Source organism: Panthera pardus, unplaced genomic scaffold (assembly GCF_024362965.1).
Source record: "Panthera pardus isolate Hobbes unplaced genomic scaffold, ASM2436296v1 HiC_scaffold_12, whole genome shotgun sequence".
Classification (NCBI taxonomy): domain Eukaryota; kingdom Metazoa; phylum Chordata; class Mammalia; order Carnivora; family Felidae; genus Panthera; species Panthera pardus.
In genome coordinates, this window is record NW_026526677.1 from 11,600,103 (window position 1) to 11,619,736 (window position 19,634).

At 48.7% G+C, this 19,634-nt stretch overlaps 1 long non-coding RNA gene and 7 other non-coding genes across 8 annotated transcripts; 4 read left to right on the forward strand and 4 right to left on the reverse strand.

Annotated features, from left to right (window-relative positions):
* The first annotated feature begins 3,398 nt into the window (after positions 1-3,398).
* TRNAF-GAA (transfer RNA phenylalanine (anticodon GAA)) lies at positions 3,399-3,471 on the forward strand. The gene has a single exon. It is a non-coding gene; the product is annotated as a tRNA-Phe (tRNA).
* Positions 3,472-6,909: 3,438 nt separating this feature from the next.
* Positions 6,910-6,982, forward strand: TRNAK-UUU (transfer RNA lysine (anticodon UUU)). Its single transcript has one exon. It is a non-coding gene; the product is annotated as a tRNA-Lys (tRNA).
* A 2,189-nt stretch (positions 6,983-9,171) lies between these two features.
* TRNAF-GAA (transfer RNA phenylalanine (anticodon GAA)) lies at positions 9,172-9,244 on the forward strand. Its single transcript has one exon. It is a non-coding gene; the product is annotated as a tRNA-Phe (tRNA).
* Positions 9,245-10,182: 938 nt separating this feature from the next.
* TRNAK-UUU (transfer RNA lysine (anticodon UUU)) lies at positions 10,183-10,255 on the reverse strand. Its single transcript has one exon. It is a non-coding gene; the product is annotated as a tRNA-Lys (tRNA).
* A 2,234-nt stretch (positions 10,256-12,489) lies between these two features.
* On the reverse strand, positions 12,490-14,413 carry LOC109246487 (uncharacterized). Its single transcript, XR_002071366.2, has 2 exons — positions 13,579-14,413; positions 12,490-12,610 (listed from the first exon to the last, which is right to left on the reverse strand). It is a non-coding gene; the product is annotated as an uncharacterized LOC109246487 (long non-coding RNA).
* On the reverse strand, positions 13,365-13,447 carry TRNAL-UAA (transfer RNA leucine (anticodon UAA)). The gene has a single exon. It is a non-coding gene; the product is annotated as a tRNA-Leu (tRNA).
* TRNAR-UCU (transfer RNA arginine (anticodon UCU)) lies at positions 13,802-13,887 on the reverse strand. Its single transcript is given in 2 exon segments — positions 13,802-13,837; positions 13,851-13,887. It is a non-coding gene; the product is annotated as a tRNA-Arg (tRNA).
* TRNAV-UAC (transfer RNA valine (anticodon UAC)) lies at positions 14,170-14,242 on the forward strand. Its single transcript has one exon. It is a non-coding gene; the product is annotated as a tRNA-Val (tRNA).
* Positions 14,414-19,634: the final 5,221 nt, after the last annotated feature.

The window sequence follows — 19,634 nt, forward strand, 5'->3', positions numbered from 1 at the left end:
GGAGGATTGATTTAAAGGCCTTGGAGAGCATTAGGACTGTGAAAAGGCTTGGTTAGGTTTTCACTGTAAAGTTCAGGGCAGGGAGGAGGTGGGCAAAGGAATCAAAGGACCCAGATAGGCTGCACATCAGGGCAGGCTTGGGCCCTGTCCTGTGACTGGGCATCTGCTCCTGGGCCCAGCAGGCTAACTTAGAGATTCTGAACATTGTCTGGCTCACACACAATTTTAAGAGGTAAATGTTAGAATCGTCGTGTTGAATATGAAGAAAGGCACTAGGGGAAAAAAAAAAAAAAAAAAAAAAAAAAAACCTAAATTCACCCAAGGTCACACAGTGCATGGTTGGTCACAGTCATTCGAATCCAAAGCTGGGTTGTCTGACCACCGAGTCTGTGACCCCCTACAACCTTGTGTCCTAAGAGAAAGTGGGTTGGAAGGCAGCTGGCAGTTAAGTCATTTCCTCCTGGATTAGGTCATATTATGCAGAGGCTTAGTGATGTGGAGAGTGCCACCTTGGAGGTCCATCTGCAGGAAAGAGCAACCTTGAAGTTCAGCCTCCAGGCTCCTTGATTTCCCAAGGCTCTCAAGTCCACAAAAATGAGCTGTGTCTCCAGGGATTGTTCTAGCCTGGTTCTTGGGAAGGCCACTCATCTGTTCAAGTCATTTGCCTGATTCACACTTCCGGGCTTGACGGTAATTCAGCAACTTACCAGGTTTTTTTCTGGCAAGCTAAAAACATTGCAGTAGACCCTTGCACTTGTGAGACCTACATCCGGCAATCTTGAATAGCACTGTGCTCCACAATTTCATCCAAAAGGGGCAGATGTAGCTGGAACATAGTAACGATCCTTTCTTTAGTCTTTTCATGGGCTACTGTGACCTGATTGGCTGGGATGTGGATCCCGAAGGGTCTACCATACTCACTCATGCTTCAAAATGATGACCCAGCAAAAGTACAAATGAGTACACTTGTCAGGGACCTCTGAGGTCCCACACATTGCAAGGGCCTACTCTACTTTCAGCAAGATAAATGAAAACCAACCCTAAAAAGAGGTGTAGAAAAATCTTCTTTGGAATTTTTTCACTGTAAGGTGTATACCCTGTGAAACTCTAAGATTGCTGTCAAAATTTAGAGCTTGCTTCTAAAAGTTGATAAAGCTTTTGCCCGGTGATCTGCCCTGCCCTGTGGGAAGCATTCCAAGCCGCTCATGGTTTTCCCTTCCAAGCTCATAAAGTAATGGGTAGTTCTATTCTCCTCAGGCCTTCCTCCCTACTACCTTTTCAGTTCACACTGATCCCTCAGGGGAAGGAGGCAGGGTGGCCAGATGAGGTCTCTTTCAAGGCAAGAACTAAAGAGCTCAGAATCTCCTATAAACAACCTTGCAGAGATCACATCTGAGTTTAACCAGGTGATTTTAAAAGTTAATGAAGAACCTGGGGGGGGGGGGGGGGAGGCGGGGGGGGACCTGGGTGGCTCAGCCGGTTGAGCATCTGACTTCAGCTCAGGTCATGATCTAGTGGCTCAGGGTTCATGAACTCAAGCCCTGCCTTGGGCTCTCTGATGTCAGCACAGAGCCTGCTTTGGAAGCTTTGTTCCCATCTCTCTGCCCCTCCCCGTCATGCGCGCGCGCTCTCTCTCTCTCTCTCTCTCTCAAAAATAATAAATAAAAACATTAAAAAAAAAAAAAAAAAACAACGGGGCGCCTGGGTGGCGCAGTCGGTTAAGCGTCCGACTTCAGCCAGGTCACGATCTCGCGGTCCGTGAGTTCGAGCCCCGCGTCAGGCTCTGGGCTGATGGCTCGGAGCCTGGAGCCTGTTTCCGATTCTGTGTCTCCCTCTCTCTCTGCCCCTCCCCCGTTCATGCTCTGTCTCTCTCTGTCCCAAAAATAAATAAAAAACGTTGAAAAAAAAAATGTAAAAAAAAAATAAAAATAAAAAATAAAAAATAAAAAAACAATTGGCCCTGAGATATGGCTTGCTTTCTCTCTCTCTTTCTTCTCTTCCCTATCTCTCTCTCCTCTCTCTCTTCCTTCTCTTTCAGCATCGACTCCAGTCTGCTATGTAACATACATTAAGGATACACGTGGAGAGAAAGAGCTCTGACAAACAGGCAATAAGAGCTGGTGAAAGCACTGGAGAAGGGCCACCAGCCTGCAGGGGCGGGGGGACGACAGAGACATGTCGGAGAGAAATTCTAGAAGGAGGAGAATGTATCTGAGATGAGAGGTTTAATAGGGAAGGGCAATGTATAGAACACTGCGTGGACAAAGATGAAGAGCGGTGTAGGAAAGCATCCTGAGCTTGGGTGGCTGCGTGAGTCGCTGGATTTCAGAGTCAAGGAGAAAGCACTGATCTGGCACTGGAGAGAGCAAGGGGCTTCTGGAAGGCTATATCCTATCTGAAGAAAGAAGTCTTCATTTTTGCTCTCAAGTAGGGAGCCTGTGCAGGATTTTTAAGCAGGGTGATGGGTTCCAGTGTGGAAAGTGAATTACAGGTGGGAAGATCAATGAAGAGGTTGGGGAAGGTGTGAGGATGAAGAGAAGTGGAGGGAGCCCAGAAATACTGAACTTGAATGAACAGCACCTGGGTCTGATTATGGGTGGCGAGCAGAGAGGGAGGAAATTGTGTTTTTCTGCCTCGGGAAATGCAGACAGAAGGTGATAGGTAAGTTTAGAGGGAAAGACGGTTCATTTTTGGACATTCTGAGCTGGATGTCCCCATGAAGAGGTTGGGTAAGCGTTTGAAAGTGTAGATCTCTTGGTAATAGTTTTTGTGAGACTGAGGGAGGCTGCACATTAAATTTCACCTGGTCAATTTACAAAGTACACAGTCCTGAGCCCCCTCTGCAGAGAGCCTGATTCAGTTAGCGTTAGGGCTACCTCAATTTTATATATGTGAATGTTAGGGATGCAAAGTTATGAAATAGGTGGAATAAAATTAACCTATTAGGAGATATTATTAAACCACAGCTTGCTTCTTAGAGTTTGAGAGAGTCTCAGCCAATCCCATGTTTTGACAGTGTCTGTATATTTGAGAGTTTAAAGATGTCCAGGTGGGGTTACAAAAACGGAGGCATATTTTCACGACTTAGGTTTGGCAAATCAATGCTTTTAACATACAGATGCCGCGACTCTACGCATACCTCCTCTGGAGGTGACACTGAAGAGTCACATTTTACACATGGCCGTCCTGTTCAGTTCCATAACGTTTCTTGAGTCCAAACAACTGAGAAATGTAAAATTATTTGTCATTTCTAGCTCATACACGGGGAGGCTTTGCTTTATCACCTCTATAATATTTGCTAGATGCTTACCTCCCGCTGAATCTATTCTGACCTCTTCTGTGACAACAGAACAAATACTATTTTATTATGGAAATACGGAAAGCAGCTTTTATAAGCTGCCGAAATAGCTCAGCTGGGAGAGCGTTAGACTGAAGATCTAAAGGTCCCTGGTTCAATCCCGGGTTTCGGCAGTGGTTTTAGAGGTCACTGCCAGTGGCAGCTCCTTTCCAGGGAGCAGAACACGTCTTCTAATGAAGGAATCCCAGGCTGCCACCCTGGGGGGCATCTTCCACGCACACGAGCTTGGGGTGTAGGCACGGAGGGACTGGCTTTTTTTTCCCCTCTGGGAGGGAGGGGAGGAAAGGAGGGAGGGGAGGAAATGGGAAACCGAAAAGGAGTATATGTCGTTGCTTTTAAACTGCTCAGTTTAAAGTCAGGGTCCCTTCCCTAACCTTGGATCTGGCTGAGACCACGCTCTCCGCACGTACTACACAACTCTCGCTTGCTTGATCAGTCTAGCCCTCTCTCTTCTTTCCTGTTTCCAGCGACGTTCCGGGAGCTGCTGGAGGTAGAACCTTTCCCCGCGGGTCGGAGCCCCTGGCGCGCCCGGGCTCCGCAGGGGGCTTGACGGCCACGCAGCTGCCACGCGCGGGGGCGCAGAGCGCGGGGCGCGCGGGGCTCGATGGGGATGCCGACATCCCGGGCTCTCTCTCCGCCAAGGAAACCTTCGATTTCGGTTTGGCCCACCTGGTTTAACAAAAACAAGCACCTAGGTCAGCTTTGGGTGCTGGTGGTGGTGGTGGTGATGGTGCGGTGGTATGGGCAGCCCTCTCTGGTTCACGTCTACAGCAGGGTTACCAAATCAAATTCCAGGACACGCAATTGAATTTGAAATTCAAAGAAAGGACAGATGTTTTTTTAGTATAAGCATGTTCCAAATACTGCGTGGATCATACGAAGTACACACTCGTTTCCCAGAAGCTTAAATGTAACTAAATTTTTATTTGGTAAATCACAAACTGCTTTTGGACATCACATGCACATACATACGCTCTGAACTCGATGCGCCCCCTGCCCCCCCCCCCCCCCCCCCGCGCCCCCGCAATTATACTGAGAAACTACTCAGGATGATCCGGATTTGCACAACAGACTGGCACAAAATGGGTTTGCGACCATCACCATCAGAGGAGGCCATAGCAGGGATTCCCAGGAAACACAGGGAATCAAACCGTCCAACCTGACCCAGGCTTCCAGAGTTGTTTACACTAGCCTGGGATGGGGGTGGAGGAGAGGGGGAATTTGGAGGCTCTGGGCTGGATGATGATGATGACGATGATGATAGTCATTATTATTATTACTATAACTTGTTAAGATGATGAGTCACTCAACTCAAGGTAGTGCAATGGAACAAAATACACTTAGGCATGCCTTCTTTTGGGCTGGGTGCCAGGCTGGGACATGGGGAGAGAGAATGGTGATTCAGTTCTCATATTCTAAAAACCCTAGATGTGATGAAAGGCAACATGGAGAAATACTGCTTTGGAACCTATTTATATGCCCTCCCCTTTCTGTTCATCTGTGTCAATATGCTAGCTGATGAGGGGCTTTGTCCCCCACATCTTTGGGTTCTTGGGTGGAAGGATGCATTTTGATGAGGGACTCTTGAAATCTAATGATGGTCAAAAAGAAGGAAAAGAAAATGATGTATTAATAAACTGGGTAGTTCCGAGTTTGCATGATGTACGTTGGCATGTGTGACAGGGAATTTTATAGGTCACCTTGGCTAGGCTGCGGTTGTTTAGCCAAACACCAGTCCTGATGTTGCTTGCTGTGAAGGTGTTTAGGTGTGATTAACATGTAAATCAGTAGACTTTGAGTAAAGCAGATGATGCTCTGGAATGTGGCTGGGCCTCGGTTCGGTCATCTGAAGGTTTTAAGAACCAAGACTGGGGTCGTCTGATGAAGAAGGCACTGTCTGCAAGCTGGTAAATAGAAAACCTGCGTGGGCTTCCAGCTTGCTGCCTTCCTGAAGTTAAACTCAAGACTACAACATCAACTCTTACTTGAATTTCCAGTCTGTCGGCCTACCCACCTTGCACTTGCCAGCCCCCACAATTGTGGGCCAATTTCTTAAAATCTCTCTCTTTCACCGCGGACCTCCCCAGTTTCCAGCCTGAGGAGAGAAGGAGGATCTCTGCGGGAAGTACTTGGGATCCAAGCAAGACGCTCAGAGAATACAGGGTGTCTGCCTGAATCACCATTCTTGCCCTGGTGGCATCCACCTACCCAGTTAATGTCTTTTTTTCCCTACCACGTTCTACTCTGCCCGCGTTCTAATTGTCCATGTGTGTTGACAAAGCACTTGAATATTCCTCTATTAAAGCACTGGTTATGAGGCTCCCAAAGGTTTGGGGTGTAGTAGATTTGTTACGGAACCAGGCTGGATCGCTGACGGAAGAACCAAGCGGCACTCGGAGAGCTTGGAGGATCGGAGGTTGATTTACATCGATGGGCTCAGGGGAGACGGTCTCTCCAAAGATCCGAGCCACCAGCATAAGCATATGGGGGGACAATGTATAGTCTGCTACTTCCGCATTAGTGGCAATATGGTGCGAGACAAGCGGGGCAGGAAGAAGACCCCAGAAGGAGAGTCTTCAGGCGGGGCCTGGAGTTCCCTATCAGTCCTGTGGGCCATCTTATGATTTTTCCCTCTCAAGGTCAGGGTTTGGTTTTTTTCCCCATCAGATCCACAAGGGCAGGGAAGGAGAAGCTAGGGATGGTGCTGGTCACCAGAAGGTGCTACCCAGGGAGGACGGCAGTTAAAGTGACGGGCGAGGGGGAAGGAGTGAAAGGAAGGTAGCATGCCAGTTGGAGGGAACGTGTGTAAAGACCCAGAGGACCGAAAGGCAGCAGGGCATCTGTAATGTGCAAATAGTAGCGTGTCCTGGTGAAGAGACGGGTTTGCCCCCGCAGGGCGGAGCGCGCGTGCGCAGAGGCCGAGCCTGAGGGGGCGGGGCGGGGCAGGGGGCGGGGGCGCGCTCTCTGCGCCCAGGCCCAGGGTGGCTGCTAGCGCTTCTCCCCCGAGCCCTGGTCGCCTCTTTAAGCTCCTCCGCTTTGTGCTTCTTTTGAGGTGGGCACCTGAGGACAAGGGACTGCGAAGTGGTGCTTCTCGGAAGAAGGGACACCTGCCACCTTTAACACGGAATTGTGGTCTCCGAGCCTGTGCTCTTTGCTTTTAGGGCAAAGACATGCGTGGGCCGGGGGGGAGGGGGGGGGGGAGGGTGTGTGTGTGTGTGTGTGTGTGTGTGTGTGCAGTGAAGCAATGGCTTCCTCCCTCTTCAGGTTTTTGCAGAACTGAAGATTCATGTTTGCCAAGGAGTCTCTAAATAAAAGGGGGCGCGTTTTATTTTGTTATATTTAAGAAACCTGCATTCAGCTGCCAAAGAACGACCTGACACCGTCCCCGCACGCTCTCCTTTTTACCTCCCGTCCCCGCGGGGTCCGTGGGCCGGAATTGGATTAGTCACACACAAAGGACGAATCCGGGAGCTCGTTCTGGGCGGTGCTGTTAGCTCGCAGCGCAAACGACAACAGAGTCTTCATGCACCGAAGGGAGGCACTTCCCGTGAGCCCGGATAGCTCAGTCGGTAGAGCATCAGACTTTTAATCTGAGGGTCCAGGGTTCAAGTCCCTGTTCGGGCGCGACGCAAAACTTTTTCCTAATAATTTAAAAACAAGAACAAGCGTTCAGGATCAGCTTTCGTTATCCGGGTGCTTTCCGAGAAGGGAGTAAAATCCTGGAGCTTGTAGGCTGCGAGGAAAAGCCGCGTCCCAGCGAGGACACACATTGCAAACCCTTGTGCAAAGGCCCCTGGGAGGCTTGCAGTGCATTGTTCGAGGGAATTAAATACACCGCTTTATTCTGCAACCACCGGCGGGGCCGCAGAGGTCCCAATTACCGCGGTATTCACAGGAAGGGGGAACGAATGCTTCAGGACGTCCGTTGGACTCCCCCGGTCACCGTCCTGCTTCGCTGTCCTGCGGGCGGTCCCCGCTGACCCTCTCTCTGGGGTTCCCTCCCGCTAGGTGTCCGGGATTACTGCACGGTTCCTGCACCTACACGCCACTTTACTACTCTTCTAGAGAATATTTCTGCACGCTGAAAAGGAAGAGAAGGCCATTTAGAAACCGAAACACCAAATAGAGCAGTCTTCTCTCTAAATGAAGTCTTCTCTCTCCTCCCCAACCCCAAGTGTGACCCTGAACACAGGGGAGAAAGTGAGGCGGAGATGGCAGCATTGCCGTGGGAGGAAGAACGTGCGTGTTGGAAAGAGTGCCTTCAAGGGGCTGGGGTGGGACAAGTCCTGGTGTCACAAAGACAAAAAGAGTCAGCTCGCACTGACTACAGTCTAACAAGGGAAGCCTTCGGCTCCTGAGAAGTATTGAGGAAGTTGGGTTGTGGACAAAAGAGAAAGACTAAAACTAATTTCCCTGGTAGGTGGAGGGGAAGGTACGTCCTTGCTTCACTAGAGATTGAGCCTTTCTTGTCTCTGCCAGGCAACGGAAGAAAGTCCATCTTGATCTCCTTAGCAGGATGGGAGTGTAGGTTGATTGAGTCAGCTGCCCCCCCCCCTCCCCAGCTGATGGACTGTGCTCCCCAGGGAGTCCTGATTAGTGGAGCAGGACCCGGATGGAGGTAGCACTCAAGAGGGAGGGAGGGCCTTCACCCTTCACGCTGGAGCGCCTTATGCTGTGCCTACACACACCCACAATTAGCTCCGTCTCCAAAGCGCAGCTTCATCAGAAGAAAGGGAATCAGAGCAATAGCATCTAACTTATGAACGTGTGGTTAAATGAGTAACAAGGCATGCACAGTGCTTGGTAGAGTTTTGCCCCAAGGTAAGCATTCAATATTGTAGCTGTTACCATCATTATTTTTCTTTCCAAGAGTTTCCAATCTAGGGAGGAAAAACGGATACATATGGAAACACGTTAAGGAACCATTTCAAGGAAACATACTCCCGATATGCCCAAGATCAAAGCACATGTTCATGTGATTTGTGTTGGTTGATAGGTGCTGAAGGGACAGCAAGACCGGAGTGGTTTGGTTGGGCCAGTCAGGCTATTTTCTTGAAGAAATTGAATCATGGGGCCAACCTGGCATCCCAGGGAGAGAAAGAAGGCGAGGAGCTGTGGCAGACACTCGAATTTATCCTCTTCTCTCTGAGGGAGTCCCTTGGAAAGTGATCAAGTGCACTTTTGGCAACCTTGAAAAGTGAAGTGTCTTTGCTCCAATTATTTCCTGACTGAACAAGAATAGAGCAGGCTGAGGCAAGGAGAGGACAGGGGTGGAGAGCATTGAGGACTCCTAGTTCTTACCTCCCTCCTCAATTCAAGTTCACTCCCTCTGCCTTTCCCCATAGGGGGGGAAAGTGAGAAAAAAGAAAAACAAAAAACAAAAAACACCAAAACCAACCAAACAAAAAAACCCCCAAACCCTAACATCTGTTTTGACCAAGACCTCTTGGGCTTTGGAGCTGGACAGCTCTGGTTCAATTCTGGATGATTTGAGGCGAATCAGTTATTTCATTTAGAAATCAACCTTACGGCAGGGTGAGGCGGGTGGGGATCGAATAAGACCACGTAAGTCATGGGCTGGGAACACAGTAGGCACTTGTTAGTAAGTGGCCGTTTACTCTTTTTAGGGCTCTGGGGAGAGGTAGAGAAAGCATTAGGAAGAACGCGAAATCCTATGACAGGGATGAATTTTCACTGTTCTCCAAACCTCAGAACGTAATTAGGAACTGGAAAGGCGGAGGAAATAAGAGAAAGTTCTTTTTTCTTTCTTTCTGTTAAATTTCCTTAACAGGGTAGTAAGGGCTCCTGCCTCCGCCGAAATAGCTCAGTTGGGAGAGCGTTAGACTGAAGATCTAAAGGTCCCTGGTTCGATCCCGGGTTTCGGCAGGGTTTTTGCCGACTCCCAACCGGACTCGGGTGCTTTCATTTCCGTAGAGCCCCGCCCAGGGCCCCCGCGCGCGCCTGCGCAGCACCGGTGCTGGTCTCAGAGCTCGGGCCAACCCTTGCGCGTGCGCAGCGGTTGTGTGTCTGTTGCGGGGAAGCGGGTCTCTTGCGCGCGTGCTCACCCTCGCGCTTGCGCAGCGGCCGTGCGGGTCTCAGCGCGCGCGCTTGGCGGAGGCTACGGTGGTACAGGGAAGGTTCGGAGGCTTAGTCCTCGTAGGGAAGCTCGGAGCCGTGGAATGCCCCGCACTACCGCACACTAGGCTCCGTAGTGTTTGTTCGCAGTTCCCAGTGTGGTCAGCGCGCCACGCTCGCAAGTTTTTCTCCTGGGCGACAGACGTGCCTTCAAAAACCTTTTCAAAGCCAGACCCAAAAGCCAGGGACCCTCGTGGGCGCGTCAGAAATCTGGTAAAGGATGGTTCCCAGCCGGAAATGTGACTCAGAAGCACGTGTCTCTATCTGAAAGAATCTTTGGAACCTCAGCTTTCTCACCGCGCCTTTAAGAAACGGGGCGCCAACAAGTGCTCCCGGCCAAACGCTGCGCAATTACTGTCAGGAGCATTGCTGTCGGGAATGACGGGGGTGCAGTTTATTGGTTGTGGGTCTATAGATTTTTGTATATAAAAGTAATACACATAAGTTTCAAGGAAAAAAGCAGCCGAAGGCACCAAAACACTCCAAAGTTGGAAGAGACAAGCCTGAGCGTGGAAGGCTCGTAGTCAGGCACTGTGCACATGCGCGAAGTCCGCGGCCAGTCTGGCCCGCGGGGTGGTGCCCCTCCCGCCCAGCACGGAAGGGAGCCCAGTGGGCTTTGCATGATCCCTCACCTGTTCTCTAAGTGTGTTAACAATCTCAAATTTGTTTCTGGAATTTAAAATAACCTTCGCCCGAACAGGGACTTGAACCCTGGACCCTCAGATTAAAAGTCTGATGCTCTACCGACTGAGCTATCCGGGCTCGTAAAGGAGGCCTTCTCCTAACCCTATCCGCAGTGAAATAGGCCATGTGGCTGCACTCTTTTCTCACTGAATTAATATCCTGAGTCCTTTTACTGATTTCCTGAAGGTGAAACTACAAAATCAAGATCCAGTGGGTGTTGGGCTGAATGGAATCGTTTTCTCTCCCATCAGAGATAGACTATAAAGAAAAAATCTGCCTGCCTCACCTGCCCCGCCCCCGAGCAGCTCCCCCCCCCCCCCCCCCCACCGCCAACTAAGTACTAGCATCCTAAAGGGAACATCCCCTAAAGAAGTCTCCAGATTTAGGAACTCTGGGCGTTCTTCTGGTTGAGCAGCGGGATTTTAATTCCAGTGTTGGTCTTTGAAGAGCCCCAGAGCGTCATGTGGGTGGCGCATTATGAATAATTGATTAGGTGTCTGATAATCTACTCCACAGACGTTCATCGAGTGCATGCTGCTCTCCAGCGCTAAGCAAATTTAGGCTGCCAAGACCCAGTCCTAGTCCTCAGTGCAGCAGAAAGATACACTAACAGACGCAGTCAAGCGCTTTGATGGTGGGAAACTGGCTTTCTTAGGCGCCCGGCCGACACCAGAAGTAAGGGGCAGCCAAGTCTTCCAGGGGGATAGAGAAGCCTGAACTGAGGTGTGAATGGTAACTGGGCCCCTGTAGTCTTGGAAAGAGAATTCTGAGCAGAGGGAACAGCGAACAGGAAGTCGCCCAGGGAATCTGAACATTTTCCCAGAGCTTTCGCTCAAAGGTTTTGGCCAGGTGGGATTTTATATGTCGAGGAAGTCCTATGATCCTGGCAGCTGTGTCTCGCACTCAACTAATTTTTTCATTCATCCTCCTCCCTTGTTGCCATATGATTTCTTGAGGTATTGGACAAGATCCCTTGAAAGGAAGGGAATCCTATGATGGAGAACCTCACAACCATTTTAGCCCTGCTTGGGCTTCAGAGACACTCCCTTACGTTGGGGAACGTTGAGGCTTGCATTCTTTTAGGAAATGTGTATGATCCGGAACGTATCAGGAATGAAATGTATCAGGAAGTAGGAGCAATGTTTAAGGTAACCTGTTATGGAAAGATATCCATGTTATGTTAAACAAAAACACAAGGTGCTATACAATATGTATGGGATAATATTTGTGGGAAAAAAAATAAAGGATCTGTACATGAATATACATTCTTTAATCACACATTTTGTATATTTGGGGTTTACCTATACATGAGATGTTTAAGGATAGAAAGTTCAATAAAAATGGCTACATTTTGTAAGAGGAGGCTCTCACCATTTCCTTTGGGTACATCTGTGTTACTGGAGTAAAAAAATGCATTCTTTTCATAATAAAATAAATGAAAAAAATGTAATCTGCTAAATTATTCCATCCTTCTGGGATCACACAGGGAGCCTTTCAAATCCAGGCATCCCTGATCCTGTGTTTTCTACAGATCCCAGCAGAGAAAGGGTAAAAGCACAAATTTTCTTCCCAGCATGGGCGGGGGTGGGGGGGGGGGTGGGGGGAAGAGAGGATGAGGGGGAGTCCCTCCACGTCTCATGGTTTGGGAGGGGAATCGCTCTATTGAAAAACCACAAATGGATAAGGTAGTGTTCACAAATGAGGATGTGGATCCCTAAGAATCAGATGACAAGTCTAGATTCTACCAAGAAAACCAAAACCAGCTTCCGCCCCCCCCCCCCCTTACCCCCTGGAGAGGAGCTGCCTGTGCTAGGAAGTCAGTCTTGGGGGGCTTAGTGAGCCTTTGGCCTAACCTCAGCTTCTTACAACAGGGCTCTGTTCACAGGGCCTGCTCAGTACAGTGCTGAGTGCGACAGAGCGGGAAGATCTGCTTCCTGCTCTCCTGAGACAAGACTAGATCGACAGGTACCAAATACTGAGAACCAAAGTCTCAAACTGTATGTCCTCAAGCGTTAACAGTGTGAAACCAGACTACTCAGCATAGAGAGGGTTCACTGATGCCGGAGCTGTTTCCATGTCATTTAACAGCTGCAATGCTTTTTTCCACTCCCTTCCGTCCTCCCCAACCCCCTAGTCTTGAAATGCCATCCTCTCCCCACTTTCCAAGTTCCGTTGGTTTGGGAAGTTCCCTCTGAACTTTAAAGACAGGGATGAGGACTTGTCCAGAGATCCCTGCTTGATCCTCTCCAGATTGGGTTACTCGTGCTGGGGGCCTCTGAGGCTGTCACTCCTGCTGCACTCACCACAACCTACCTTCAACACCTGTCTAATTGGGTCAGTCTTCCCTCCTCCAATGTTTCTGCTGGGAGGCAGACAGTCCCTGTGTGTCCCCGGTGCCTGGTCAGTGGCTGGCACAGATCAAGCTCTCAAAACCTGTTGTGGAATGAATGAGGGTCATGGGTCACGGGAAGGTTTTAGTGAAGATTTGGAGAGCAGATTTTGGGAGTTCTTGGGAGTTTTTGATTGGTAGAGAGAGGGGGAGAACCTTCCTGTCAAGGTGAATGATTTCCACAAATGGAGTAACTCTGCCCCGAGAAAGTTCTATGCCACTCTATTGGGCCTCCCTGTTTTATTTACTTGACAGCGCTTATTTCCATCTGAAATTCTGTTTATTTGTTTATAAACCATCTCTTCCCTCTGTCACTCTGTGATGCAAGTGCCGCTGGACAGGGATCTTGTTGGTGAGGACCTTGTCTTTTTTGTTACCTTTCTTTTTTACTTTTCCTTTTCCAAAATTTTTTGCATTCCCATAACCCCGGCGTTTAGAACAGCACTTGGCATACAGAAGGATCTTAAGAAATAACTGTCGACTAATTTCAAAGGGTGAACGTTTTTACTCCCCCCATCCCAACGTAGTACAGTTTTACACAGACCCTTTCTTTCAGTTTTCCAAACCATCAATTCTGAATTTGCTGCTACACTTTCCGTGTCTGGCAAAAATACTAACCCTCAGAATAAGAGGTCATTGCCATGTAACCATTCCGGCCGTCTTGGTTACTCTGGTTCCATCATAGTCTCTCAGCCTAGTAAGATTGAAAACACACAGACGGTCCTTACTGTTTACCATCTTGAAAGCCCTGGGGAAACTCGAAGAATGAATTCGTGTTTGGAAAAGCAGAAGAGCTGTTACCAGAAGTGGGGTTCGAACCCACGAGGATATAAATCCATTGGATCTTAAGTCCAACGCCTTAACCACTCGGCCATTCTGGTACGCTACAAACTTGTGGTTACTTCTAGTGAACTTGAACAATATGGAGTTATGGAGGTATCCAAACAATTAAAAATTTGGATTGAGATGTAAAAGGACAATATGGGGGCGAAAAAAAATCTCCGAAACTTACCAGGTCGTGCCAATTTCTCCGCCTCCAGTCACCGGAAACCCTGGGGCCCCCTGAAGGCGACTGGGAAGACTCGGGTGACAGGTCTCCCCAACAACTTCACACGAGAAGACACCACAGGGAGTTGGAATGAGTTTCCTTCCTTTTCATAGTACGCGAGTGAGATGGGGAATTTTAAAGGTGTTAAGGTGGGTTTTTTTCTTCACTTCCCTTACCAAAACAAAAGCGACTCTGGTGGGACTCGAACCCACAACCTTTGAATGCCTCCATCTGTCTAGAAGTCCAATGCGCTATCCATTGCGCCACAGAGCCAGGCAGCTGGACCCTTCCGCGCTGCTTACATCAAGGCAGGAGCAACGTCTGCCCCGGGACACCCGCCGTGGGTCCGGCCGCGCCTTCCTTCTCGGAGAAGTGGCGGAGCCCCTGCAGCCGAGGAGAAGCGTGGGTGGGAGCTGCGCTTGGCGGCCCGAGATCCTTCTGATAGTTCCTCTCCGTAAGCGATCGCTGGGCATCAACTCTCAGTCTCCTCCCACACTGGAAAGAGAAAGGTCTTTATGTGCACTTATTTCACCCTGGAGAGCTTCTGCAGCGCGCGGTTCCATAGTGTAGCGGTTAGCACATCTGCTTTACGCGCAGAAGGTCCTGGGTTCGAGCCCCAGTGGAACCATGAGGCTGTAATCATCCCTTTTAGCGATGTTTTCAGGTTTTGTTTTGTCAGCCAGATCTTGAGCTTTACTCCGGGAAGCGAGAGACGCCGCGGTTCCGCCGGGACTTGGCGTTGCGCCAGGCCGCGCGGGCTCCGGTCCGGTGGGCGCCTGCGCAGATCGGCCGCGGCGGCTGCCCCCGGGTGGCGCCTCTGGGGAGGTGCAGGCCGCCGGGCCGGGCTCCGGGCGCTGCCCTCCTCGGCGCCTGCGCCTTCCCGACCGCAGTCCTGCCTCCCGGTGGCTGGGCAGGAGTCCTGGGCCCACCTGCTCCTCCGCCATCTTTAAAGGTGGCGGCCACCGCTCCGTGGGGGGATACCCGGACGGCCACCTCCTTCTTTTGTTGATCAACACCAACTCCACTGACCTCATTGTTTATTGAAATTAAAAATCTTTTTGAAAAATTACATGCACATGTTAAAGATTTCAAAGAGCTCCACGTGTCTTACAGTGATGTGCCCCTCTCACAAAGCTTGTCTCCTTGACCAAACTCTAGCCCAGCTCCTCTGAGCCCTCCTGTCAGCGAGGCCTGTCAACCCCGGCCTAGGAGGACTTGAACAAACAACAACGCTGAGTTTCTAGCAGCATCTCTAAGGTGACCCTAGGTCCACTTACAGTGCTGAGAAGACTGGCCAAACAATTTACTGTTGGTTCCAGCCAATGCCTGACACAGGGCCCCTGTGTTTCAGCCTCTGTGGGAAGGTAGGAGCCTAACTTCCTTAGAGTTAAGAACCAGTTAGCAAACCCACATGAGGTTTTCAGGGACCAACTCCACCTGCTTCCAGATTTTTGTAATTTTCGCTCCCCTGGGTCTACTGAGCTGCCATCACTCGCCTCCCTGTCCCCTCATGTACAAATCGAAGGTGAGTGCAGTTGACGCTGGACACTTTTCCCTCTTGCCATAGTATATTACTGATTAGAATCTGTGCTGTTCCCTTTAACTCGTGTCCAGCTTTCTCTTGGATACCTCCTGCCTTTCAACTGCTGGGAGTTTCTTTTGTGACCCTTCCGAGCTATTCTTTGCTCTCTCCAGTGTAGACGTGCATTTCCTTTATTAGCCACTTTGGATTTTTGTCCAAAAGATAGCATACGATTGGTACTGCTCCCCTCAATCCAACACTATTCTGGAAATCTTACTATGTCGTTCTTAAGTCTGCTCGATCTTTGACTTCCAGCGTTTGGATGTACCATAATTGTTTAGTCTGTGGTATTTGATGAACAATTAACCTGTGGTCCATCTTACCATGCTGTGGTGGATTTCCTTGTTGATTGGTTTTGGGGTAGATCAACATAAAGAGTAATAATAGCAAAATCTTGACTAGGCGTTTCCTACGTGGTTAGGCGGGAGACTCATTTGACTCAGGGGATACTCAGGATGATTGTGTTATGATCTAACCCATTTGGGAGACGAAGAAGAAGCATAGAGAGGGTGATTGCCCAGGGTCACACTGGCCAGGGACAGAACAGTGTACCAACCGAGGCAGGCAGAGTAGTGCCTTTTTGTTTTAGAAAAGGAATTGCCAGGCATATGTATGTTATATTTCTATGAATGCTTTCACCTCCAAAGAGCTTGGACAATATTATATTCCCACCAACGTGAGCGTGCTTTGCTTCATCTCAGTCTCTCTTAAATAAAAAGTATTAACGGGCTTTTGGGTCTCTCTGCCTTTTGAAAGGGGAAAATGTCTCAATTTACATGTCTTTTATCAGAGTAAGGTTGAATATTTTTTCATATGCTTAAAAACCCATTCTCTTTCCTCCCTATCTTCCTTTTTCCCTTCCTCCCTTCCTTCCATCCTGCACTCTGTTCAATCCTTTTGTACAGTTTTTTATTGTATTGTTAACGTTTTCCTATTGATCTTTTGGTGCTTTTCATAACTATAGATTTAGATATGTTTTGCAAATGTATTTCCCAGACTTGCTGTTTGCCTCTTAATTTTATTTTTGCTATTTTGTGCTATGTAGCCATTTAAAACGGCTAATGTAGTCAAATTCATTATCCTCTTTTTTATTTATTTTGGGGGGGGGGCTTTAAAATTTCTAGCCTGGAAAGTGCTTCCCCATTCTGAGAGTATATTCCAAAAGTGATGCTATATTTTCTCCAGATTATTATTTCCTTAATATTTATCTGTTATATCGTTGGTCCTTTTGAAATCTCTATAACTAGTGCTGTGGTTTGAATGTTTGTGATGCCCCAAAGCTCATATGTTGAAAGCTAATCCTCAGGGTGAAGGCTTGGGGGGGGGGGCTGGGGGGCTTTGGAAGGTCCTGAGTATAAAACCTTATGTGGGATTAGTGCCCTTTTAAGAGAGATGCCAGAAAGTTCCCTCACCCCCTCTGCCATGTAGGATGGCAAGAAGGCAGTGATCTATGAACGAGGGTGTGGCATTCTCACCAGACACCAAATCTGCTAGTTCTTTGACCTTGGTCTTCCCAGCCTCCAGAACTGTGAGATGGGTTTCTGCTGCTTCTAAGCCACCCAGTCTGTGATATATTTGTTACAGTAGCCTGAACAGACTAAGACACTGGATAAACCATGAGACAGGGACATTAGACCCCTATAGAGGGATTTTATAAATCACTCTGGAGGATTGGGGTGTGTAAATCAGTCAACTTGGTCAAAATCACATAGTTTTCAAAAATCAGACTAGTTCTGCCTGTCTCTAGCTTCAAGTTCCTTAACATCCTGTCCTTAGAACTTTCCAGGAGTTCTGCTGATGTCGGCTTCCCTTCTGGTACTCATTGGGCTCATCAAGCCACCTTCCTTCCTCTTTTCTGTGTTGCATCGGCTGGGCTCCTTCCCTTCTCACAAAGGGCATAGCTTTGGGTGGCGTAGCGCAGACTGTAGAAGCTCAACCTGTAGACTCCAGAGCCAAACTGTGGCTTCAGTTCCTGGTTCTGTCGCTCCTGGTTGTGTGACCGTGGCACAGTACATAACCTGTCTGTGCTGTGTGACACTGGCTTAGTTGCTTAACTGCTCTGTCATAGTTTCCTCCTCTGTAAAATGCAGATAAAGCTCAGGTGAGATTCTCAAGAAGATTGAGTAAATTACTGTATGTGAAACATTTTATTTATTTATTATTTTTAGAGACAGAGAGAGAGGCAAAGGGAGACAGAGAGAGAGAGAGAGAGAAAAAATCCCAAGCAGGCTCCACACTCAGTGCAGAGCCCAGCTCAGGGTTAGTGGGATCATGACCTGAGCTGAAATCAAGAGTCAGTGGCTCAACCGACTGAGCCCCCCAGATGCCCCTGTACATAAGTATTTCAAATGAAATGCATGGGGTAAACACTTAGCAAATGTCATCTACCATCATCATCATCATCATCATCATCATCATTATGATTTGGCAGATAAGTCTGGTAAGTTTAGGTAGAACAGTATGGTTTTCCCATAGGGACATTTTAATTTTTTAATTTTTTTTAAATGTTTATTTATTTTTGAGAGAGACAGAGAGCAAGCAGGGAAGGGGCAGAGAGAGGGGGAGACAGAATCCGAAGCAGGCTCCAGGCTCTGAGCTGACAGTAGAGAGCCCGATGTGGGGCTCAAACTCATGAACTGAGAGATCCTGTCCTGAGCTGAAGTCCCATGCTGAAGTCCCCAGCTGGGCCACCCAGGTGCCCCCCCCACCCCCCCACCAGGGTATTTTCAGAAAATGCTAAGTGCTCAGAGCGTGAGCTCTGCATTTACTGACCTCTCTTCTTGCCTTGTAGGGGCTCAGTCTTCTTCCTTTGTTTTTTCATATGGTCTGTCCTCTGTCTGCTTCCCCTTTTCATAAGAGCATCAGTAATACGGGACTAGGGCCCATCCTAATGGCCTCGCTGTAGTGCAATTACCTCTATAAAACTCCTGTCTCCAAATAAGGTCACGTTCTAACTTTCAGTGCCATGAGATTGTTCAGCAGGTGGTGCTGAAGACGAGAAGGCCCTCTCCTACCGAGCCCCCCAGCGTCCCCACACTTACCATTTTACCAGCAATCTTACTCGTAGGTATTTACCCAAGGGCCATGAAAGCACCCATTTATACAAAGTTGGATGTGTAAATGTTCATAGCAGCTTTAGTCATAATCCCCACACTGGAACCAAACCGAATAGACTTGACCGGCAAATAGGTAAGCAAGTGGTGGCACAGCCATGCCCCTGAAAAGCCCTTAGGGAGAAAATGGAATGAACTTCCGATGTACGCAACAACGTGGATACATTTCAAAAGCGTTTTGCTAAGTGAAAGAAGCCACATGGGAGGGGCGCCTGTGGGGGGTTCAGTCCTTTAAGCGTCCGACTCTCGATTTCGGCTCAGGTCATGGTCTCATGGTTCGTGAGACGGAGCCCCGAGGTGGGTTCTGTGCTGATAGCGTGGAACCTGCTCGAGATTCTCTGTCTCCTTCTCTCTCTGCCCCTCTCTTTCTTAAAATAAATAAATAAATAAATAAATAAATAAATAAAATGGTTTGGTGCAAATGTTCATGTCTTTAGCAAAGGTGCACGTTGCCTTTGGCCTCAGCTCTTTCTCAAAGGCACGTGGTTTTATGATGTGATTTTTCAGTGCCATGACGTTGTGCAAGACGTAAATGCTAGATGAAAACTTGAAGGCCCTCAGTCCTTTGGGAGCCCCACTGTCCCCTATTTTCTTGGACTTTCAGCCTGCTGGCATCTCCCGGGTTATTCAGACAGCCCCACTGACCTTCAGGATTTAGAACGTGGCTCCTTTTAAGTGGCTGTCACCTGTCCCCTGAGTGCTGACACTGGACAGGGGTAGTGAAGGGAGCAGAGCGGAGCACAGGCACGCTGTTCCATATTAATGGGTCTGAGGGTTTGGTAACTGGACCTGATGGTCTGGGGGGCTTCATATGTGCCCAGTGGTTTTCAAGCTCTTTTCACTGGAACACGTGCTAAGAAATACGTTTTATTTACATCAAGACCACTATACTCAAGTAGAGTGAAATAAAGATTTCAGGAATGAAATAGCCTGAAAGAAAGGTTTCAGGAAATGATGCTTTATTATTATTATTTGAAGAATTCTGTGCCTTTTATTCTACCCTAAACTATTCAATTTAATTTTAAAAAAGTGCACGCGCAGACCTATTAACGACTCACACCCCTTAGAGTTTCTGCAGTTTGAAAAACACTGACCTGGGGGGACACCTGGGGGGCTCAGTCGGTTAAGCATTTGCCTCTTGGTTTTGGCTCAGGTCATGATCTCACAGTTCCTGGGATCAAGCCCCGCATCGGGTGCCGCACTGACAGTAGGGACCCTGCTTGGAATTCTCTCTCTCCAGAAGGGTCCTCCAAGGTTGGCAATGGAAGATGATTTCCACAAAGGGAGGGATGGCTGGGCTTTCTGGCCTTGACTCCTGGTCCCTG